Genomic DNA, 8,554 nt, shown 5'->3' on the forward strand with positions numbered 1-8,554 from the left:
TGAAGTGCTCGCTAGCAGAGCTTGTCCTCCGGTCTATAAGGCCGAAGGGGAGATGCAATATTTTTGGATTCATGATATATTATGTGTGTGTGTATACAGGGTGCGTGAGCTTCTACGGCAGGCAAGGCTGCGTTGGCTGGGCCATGTAGCCCGCATGCCCAGCCACCGCATGCCTAAACAGCTTTTGTTCGGCCGGATCGAGAGGGCTAAACGGGCGCGGCACGGGCTAGAGAAGAGATGGAGTGATGTGGTACAGGAGGACGTGGAGCTGAGTGGACTTGCCGATGACTGGTACCAGCGGTGTCAAGATCGGCCTCTGTGGAGGAGGCTCGTGAAGGACGCTACTGGGCAGTGGGAGGCAGTCGCCCTCCAACAACAACGGATGGTGGAGCAGCGACGCTCACAACAACGAGCCGAGCGCCGGGTGGCTAAAGCAAAGCAAGTTGGCACAGTAGGGGGCACAGGTGGTGCATCAGCCACTCATCTCAGTCAGTCGACCCGTAGCACCTGCTGGGTCTGCCCCGTGACCTCCTGCCAGCGGGCGTTCGACACGTCACGTGGCCTCAAGGTGCACATGGCCTGGCACAAGCGTTGTGGTGACGTCACCCCCACTTAGTGGCGAATAACGGTTGTTGTTGTTGTTGTTGGTGCGTCAAAAAGATGTTAACACTTCAGTGTGTCCGTGCTCTGGAGACCACCAGGAGAAGATCCAGGCACGTGTTGACAACGATGCCGAACAAGTAGAGACTCTTTGACTTTTCGAAGCAATTAACATTACACTTTGTTATCGTGTTAAAGTGTATTGTCCGTTCTTTCCCCATTAAAAACGATAGTCCCGTGCAAGTGTTAACATTTTTTTAAGCGCCCTGTATATAGGGCAGCCCTGCTCGCGTCTGTAACACATTCCTGCGGAGGGAGCTGGTAGGAACGTTGGGTTGCTCGGTCAATGGCCAGGGTCAACGGCGGCGTGGTGTATTCCGCAAATATGCCCGACTGTGGGGGCGGGCACAAGCCGGCGTGAGTAGGTTAAACGTTGAGTTTTATAAGGGCACCACGGGGTGACCAGCCCCTCCCCACCCAGCCCCGCCCCTCCCACCCCCCACTCAGCCCCACCCTCCCCACCCAGCCCCTCCCCACCCAGCCCCTCCCCACCCTCCCCTCCCCACCCAGCCCCATCTTCCCCACCCAGCCCCTCCCCACCCTCCCCTCCCCACCCAGCCCCTTCCTCCCCACCCAGCCCCTCCCTTCACGACGGACGGACGGACACAATAATCCCTTGTGGGCTGGTGTGACCAGGAGGTTCCTACCAGTATTAACGAGTAAATCTCCCAGCGCCTCTGGGCGGTCGCGAGAATTCAACGTAGAAGCCCGTGTCGCCACTCATCCATTCCCTGGCCAATTCCGTTCTTGCGTTTTGATAGCAGCCGGCAAATCTGTCCAGGAGCTCGGTGTTTAATGTCGAGCTCCTGCCGCTGGGGGTAGAGAGAGAGGGAAGGGGTAAGAAGGAGGAGAGCAGAGCGTGACATCTTTTGTAAAATATTTCATTTAAAAAGGGGGCGGGGGGGGGCACATCATGCAAAGCATTAAAAACACCGAAATGATGAATGAAGCAAAGTGCCGACACACCGAGCATCTTCTTGTTTTCTCTGCATCGTTAATAAAACAAAAGAGAAAGGAGAAAGTTCCTGTTATTTACACCATTGGAACCTCATTTGCCAGTAAAAAATATGATAATTGGTTTTTTATCCTTCTATCTGGCAACAACGGACATTTTTTTTTACAAGGAGTCATGTTTGCATAGACTACAATACCTGCAGTCACAATGCAAACAAAAAACACAACTCTGATAATGTATGATAATGACAGCTTTTCTTAGAGCCTAGTCTCATATAGTGTTGGACCAGATGACGCCAAAAGGCGCACAACTCAAAGACAATGCACCATCAGAGTATGAGAGCTCGGGGTAAGCATTTCCACCATTGGAACCTCATTTGGCAGTAAAAAATATGATAATTGAATGTTTTACCCTTCTATCTGGCAACAAAACACCATGTGAGACTAGGCTTTAAGGAAAGCTGTCTCGGGTGTGGACCAATCAACTTCAAGGACAGTGCATACATTATCAGAGTTATGTTTTTTGTTTGCATTATGACTGCAGGTATTGTGGTCTATGCAGTCGACCCGTGGCACCTGGGCCTGCCCCGTGACCTCCTGCCAGCGGGCGTTCGACACTTCACGTGGCCTCAAGGTGCACTTGGCCTGGCACAAGCGTCGTGGTGACGTCACCGCCACTTAGTGGCGAATGGCGGTTGTTGTTGTGGTCTATGCAAACATGACTCCTTGTAAAAAAAAAGGTGTCAGTTTTGTTGCCAGATAAGAGGGTAAGAAAACAATTATCAAAGTTCATGTTGTTTTGGCTGTTCCCTCTCCTCCTCCTCGTCCGTTGAAGGAGGCGCGTTGACTGCAGTGGGTCACCGCTTGGCCCGTTGTTTGGGTTGCAAGACCACCACGCTGGGCACCGATGTTGGCTTCTTGCCTTGAAGAGTTCAGCTGCGGAGGAGGCGTGCGCATCGGGGCCACCCCGCGCTGTTGTCGAGGATGTCCTGACGTGGTTGATGTGTGTGTTGTGTGTGTTGTGCGTGTTGTGTGTGTGTTGTGTGTGTGTTGTGTGTGTTGTGTGTCTGTGTTGTGCGTGTTGTGTGTGTTGTGTGTGTGTTGTGTGTGTGTTGTGTGCGTGTTGTTGTGTGCGTGTGGACAAACATCAGCAGTGAAGATGACCACCCACTCCCTCGTGCGCCGCGCAGCCCTTAATCGGTGCTCGCGAACAACACTTGCCCCAACAGTCTGTTGGACTACACGGGGACATTTTGTCTTTGTTATCCCTTGTGTAATGCAATGTGTATCGTTGCCTTATCAATTCACGACTGGCCAAGATAATGATAAGGCGGCAATGTTTTTCATCATGTAGATAGAAGCCGGGTTGGCAACGTACGGCGCGAAAGAGATGCAACGTCCATACACACATACATGGCTTCAAGCAAGCCTGGCTGCTGATGAGACACTGCAACATCGAAGCAGCCCCAGAGTTTTTGCTCGTCTCGAAACGATGCCGCTTAAACGATGCACTTCCAGGACACTGTTCCGTGTGTGCGTGTATCATTTCATCACGTGGAGAGACAGAGATTCCGCTCACGTATCGCGTCGCGCCTGGTCGCAGCGGGTCGGTAACCGCTGCGGGTCTGATGTTAGCCGTGGTTCCAGCTCATGTGGGTGGGGGGGGGAGTGCGCTAACCACTGCGCCACCGCTCCAGCCCCCGCTGCCCTCTGGGACGATACGTGGCAGCCCACCTTGACAAGCGTTTACATCGCTTCCATTTCAGCACTCGCCAATCCTCGCCGCGAGCACTCACAATTCATCATTCACACACCTACACACAGCCACATGTATCTACGCACGCACATATACCTACACGCAAAAGGCAAAGATCCCCCGTATAGCCTCTAACAGACTGTTGGGGCAAGGGCTGTTAGCGAAAAGCACCGATGAAGGCCTGGGTCGCCTTTGTCTCCCGAGCGGCGATTATCACACATTGCACCAGGTAATCATTGGAGGCCGAGTTGACCTAGGGGAGGCCCAGGAGCGGCTCAAATATTCAAACGAATCAACATTTAAATGACGACCGCAAAAACAACAACAACAAAAAAAATCGATTATTTTATCTGTACCAGAAACAAAATGAAACGTGGGAACATCGTCTTCCCATCTCGCCTCCACATCTATAGCTTGGCCGTGTTCTTCAGAATAAACAGCTGATCTGTATGTATCTGCTGCGATGCAGGTCGCCGTGTCTATTTAAAGGCTGGTGGGGTTCAGTTTTTCCTCCGGTGAACGAGCAATTGGCCGCCCAGTCGTGAGCCCGTGGGTTCAATTACTGACCTGCAGGTCGAATCGTCATTATGTCATCATCAGCGGTGGCATTACCATCGTTATCATCGTCGTCGTCATCTTCTTCGTTGTCATAATCGATATCATCATCATCATTCTCACCATAATTGTCATCATCAGCTTCGTCGTTATCATCATCATCATATCTCCAGGTTAGGAAGAAGATGACGGTAAAGCGAGCAGCAAGCAGTGGTAAGTTTGCGAGTTCAACTCCTGCACGATAAATACAACAACGATGTTGGATGTGCGCCGTGGACGGGATTCGAACTTGCGTTGCCGTGTTCGCGTGTTGGGCAGTGCTCGATGTCTTACACACACAACACCGGCGACTCATTTAAATGCTGAGTCGACCTAGGAGAAGCCGGATTTTGCCACTGTGTTGTGAGCCACCGCTTCCCATACAAAGACAAAGATCACCCATATAGCCTTGTACAGACTGTAGGGGCAAGTGCTGTTAGCGAGCACCTATGAAGGTCAGCACCACCCTCGACCGCCTTTGTTTCCCGAGCGGCCATGTTTACACATCGCTCACTTGAGGCCGAGTCGACCTAGGGGAGGCCCACGACCGGTTCAGATTTTCGTCACCGATGTTCGCCCTGAGCGGGAAACGAACTCCGGGGTCACCGGATTGGCAGCACAGCGCCACGAACCGCTCCGCCACCGCTCCCCACACAAACAAAGACAAAGATCCCCCATATAGCCTGCACAGATTGTTGGGGCAAGTGCACCTATGAAGGCCGGCACGGCACACGAGGGGGTGAACTGCCAGCACCACTCCCGACCGCCTTTGTCTCCCCAGTGGCGATGTTTACACACCGCACCGGGTACTCGTTTGAGGCTGAGTCGACCTACGGGAGGCCCAGGACCGATTGAAATAATCGTCACCGGTGTTGGCCGTGAGCGGGAATCGAACTCTGGGGGTCACCGGATTGGCAGCGCAGCGCCGCGAACCGCAGCGCCACCGCTCCCCGACACAAACACACCATGTGCTCGCGCGTGTGTGTGTGTACATATTGAAGCGACCAGGGCACAAGGGACGTCGGCCGATATTGTCGCCGCTGCTGCATTAATAAAGACGCCGCGTGTCGCCGGTGCCTGGGGACTTGGAGCTCGGCGTGGCGGACGCGGTCAGATGGAGTCCGCTGGTGGCTGCTGCTGCTGCTGCTGCGGGGGTGATGGTGATGTCACGCGGGTGACAGATATTTTTGTCGTGGAGAGTTTAAGCGATCTAACGCAGGAGGTGGAATGCGATTGCAGCTGACGACTGCTGTGCGTGTGTGCGTCCGCGTGTGTGCGTCCGCGTGTGCGTGTGTTGCGTTAAGCGCCCTGCGCTACAGAACCTGGCGGCCCGAGTTCGATTCCCGCTCACAGCACCAACAGGGTGGTGACCATTATGGGATGCGGTCCTGGGCCTTCCCCTAGGTCGACTCAGCATCAAATTAGTACCTGGTGCGGTGTGTAAACATCGCTAGTCGGGAGACAAAGGCGGCCGGGCGGGGTGCTGGCCACCCCCTCCCCTCGTGTGCCGTGCCGGCCTTCATAGGCGCTCGCAAACAGCACTTGCCCCAAAAGTCTATTATGTCTATACGGGGGATCTTTGTCTTTGTGTGTGGGGAGCGCACTGCGCTATGATCCCGACGACCCGGGCTCTAATCCCGCTCACGAGCAATAACAGTCACGAACGTCGGAACAGGTCGTGGGCCTCCCCTAGGTCTACTCGGCCATAAACGAGCACTGCACCTCCGATGAGGTGTGAAAACGTCAGCGGGCAAATGCGGTGGGGCGTGGTGCTGTGATGACCTTCATAGGCACTTGCCCCAGCATACCTATATATAAAATACGGGGGACCTTTGCCTTTGTGTGCGTAACGGGCGTGTGTGTGTGTGTGTCTCTGTTGCGTGTGAATGGGTATAAATATATGAGCCGTGTTTAGCTGGAGCGAGAGAGCAGACGAACGCGGTCTGGACGAACGAGAAGACACACAGACACACAGGTAGATAGACACACACACAGAGGTGGACACCGGGCGGGACGACATCACAGAAGGCCGTAGCCATGGAGTCAACATTGGGGGGGAGCAAATCTTCCAGGGGGTCTGGGGGTCCCCCCCCAGAGAAAAAAAAATCTACATTTGAAAACGATTTTCTTGCCTAAAATATAAAAAATCACTAACACACAGGATGGACTTTTTAATTTATTTTTTACAGTAATGTCTAATAGTGTATTGTATTACATTGCTCTGTTTTTTTTATACCATTTTTGTTTCATTGTATGCAATGGCAGAGATTAGGTATTCATAAAGTACAACCATAACCACAATAATATTAACAGAAATCTATTTTATAGCAATATATTGGGGGGGGGGGGGGGGGGTGGCATTTTGAGCATGTGCCCCCCCCCCCAATATATAATTATATAATTACGGCCTTACTACACACCGTCAGCCAAAGACAGCCGGGACAAGCCAGACAGCTGCACGTTGATGTGACACTTCACACGGCAAAATATCGCGTGCGTTCGCACACGCAGGTCGGCAAACCGACTGCCGTGTGTGTAACACAGGTGGTTGGACAGGTACACTGCCGGGCGGGTTTACAGGTAGGCAGGTAGGCAGGCAGGCACGCAGGTAGGTACAGGTAAGTGGGTAGATATACAGGTGTGGAGGTAACGAGGCACACATGCAGGTAGGTGGACACATACAAGGAGTTAGGTGGGCAGGCAATTAACGAGTTAGTTGGGCTGGTATATAAGTATGTGGGGGGGGGGGGGGCCCTGGTATAAAGGTAGGGGGGCTGGTATATAGGTGTGGGGGGGGGGGGGCTGGTATGTAGGTGGGGGTGGGGGGGGGCTGGTATATAGGTGTGGGGGGGGGCTGGTATATAGGTGGGGGTGGGGGGGGGGCTGGTGTATATAAGTCGGTGGTGTAATCGTCGATGACGCAGCCAGCCCCTTGCCTCGTCTGCAGCCCAGCCATGTGCGCGGCAGTCCAGAGACCGGCGCGCCGCCACCATCACCAAACTCCGCTGCAGCGCCTGGTGATCATGCTGCTGATGATGATGACGCTGCTGCTGCTGCTGCTGGGCTTGGGGCTGCCCTCTGCTGCCCGGGCCTGCCCTTGCGAGCGCAAAGCGGGCAGCCTGCCCCGCGTTCGCCCGCACAGTCAGTGGATGGTCACAGGTAGCGTGCGTGATGGTTCGGCGTGAGGTATGTGATGGTTCGGCGTGGGATCCGTGATGTTTGTCGTGAGGTCCGTGATGTTTGGCGTGAGATCCGTGATGGTTCGGCGTGAGATCCGTGATGTTTGGAGTGAGATCCGTGATGTTTGGAGTGGGATCCGTGATGTTTGGAGTGAGATCCGTGATGTTTGGCGTGAGATCCGTGATGGTTCGGCGTGAGATCCGTGATGTTTGGAGTGAGATCCGTGATGTTTGGAGTGGGATCCGTGATGTTTGGAGTGAGATCCGTGATGTTTGGCGTGGGATCCGTGATGGTTCGGCGTGGGATCCGTGATGTTTGTCGTGAGGTCCGTGATGTTTGGCGTGAGATCCGTGATGGTTCGGCGTGAGATCCGTGATGTTTGGCGTGAGGTCCGTGATGTTCGGCGTGGGATCCGTGATGTTTGGCGTGGGATCCGTGATGTTTGGCGTGGGATCCGTGATGTTTGGCGTGAGATCCGTGATGTTTGGCGTGGAATCCATGATGTTTGGAGTGAGATCCGTGATGTTTGGAGTGGGATCCGTGATGTTTGGAGTGAGATCCGTGATGTTTGACGTGGGATCCGTGATGGTTTGGCGTGGGATCCGTGATGTTTGGCGTGGGATCCGAGATGGTTCGGCGTGGGATCCGTGATGGTTCGGCGTGGGATCCGTGATGTTTGGCGTGGGATCCGTGATGTTTGGCGTGGGATCCGTGATGTTTGGCGTGAGGTCCGTGATGTTTGGCGTGAGGTCCGTGATGTTTGGCGTGGGATCCGTGATGTTTGTCGTGAGATCCGTGATGTTTGGCGTGGGGTCCGTGATGTTCGGCGTGAGGTCCGTGATGTTTGGCGTGAGGTACGTGATCTTCGGCGTGAGACGCGCGTGTTCGATGTCAGTAACACTGTGTCCCCTTAAAAGGGTCAAAATATATAACAGGTGACGTTTCGAGCAATGGCCCTTCTTCATAGCACATGAACACATCATCGTTAAACAAAGTCACGCTGCGTGTCCGTGTCTCGCCAGGTCACCTGATGGGGAAAAAGAGCTCCGAGGGCTCAGCCCTGTACGCAAAGATGGCCGCGGAGCGGGGAGTTGCTGAGAGTCTCGGGGCGAGGGTGGAGAGTTCCCTGCGACGGTTGAGCCGCTCCGGAGACGCGACGCAGCCGGGGCTCTCGGCAGCGAGTCGCGCAGTCGGAACGCCGGCTCGTCGCCTCTCGACCAAGCGGGTTCGAGCTCACGCACACGCACACTCGCATTACCATCAGTATCATCGTCTAGATTTGAAGCTTTCGTGACTGCAAGGATTCATACTCTTAGTTTTTTCGGTAAAGTCACGTAGGTAAAAAATGAAATTAAAATTAATAAAAATAAAATAAAAATCACGACGTTTCGGAGGCAACACAAGTCTTCG

At 53.9% G+C, this 8,554-nt stretch overlaps 1 long non-coding RNA gene across 1 annotated transcript; it reads left to right on the top strand.

The window, feature by feature from the left end:
- Nucleotides 1-2,581: 2,581 nt before the first annotated feature.
- On the top strand, nt 2,582-6,969 carry LOC144949305 (uncharacterized). The gene is made up of 3 exons (XR_013640263.1): nt 2,582-2,619; nt 5,880-5,939; nt 6,912-6,969. It is a non-coding gene; the product is annotated as an uncharacterized LOC144949305 (long non-coding RNA).
- The last annotated feature ends 1,585 nt before the right edge of the window (nt 6,970-8,554 follow it).

This window comes from Lampetra fluviatilis, chromosome 53, assembly GCF_964198595.1.
Source record: "Lampetra fluviatilis chromosome 53, kcLamFluv1.1, whole genome shotgun sequence".
NCBI classification, from domain to species: Eukaryota; Metazoa; Chordata; class Hyperoartia; order Petromyzontiformes; family Petromyzontidae; genus Lampetra; species Lampetra fluviatilis.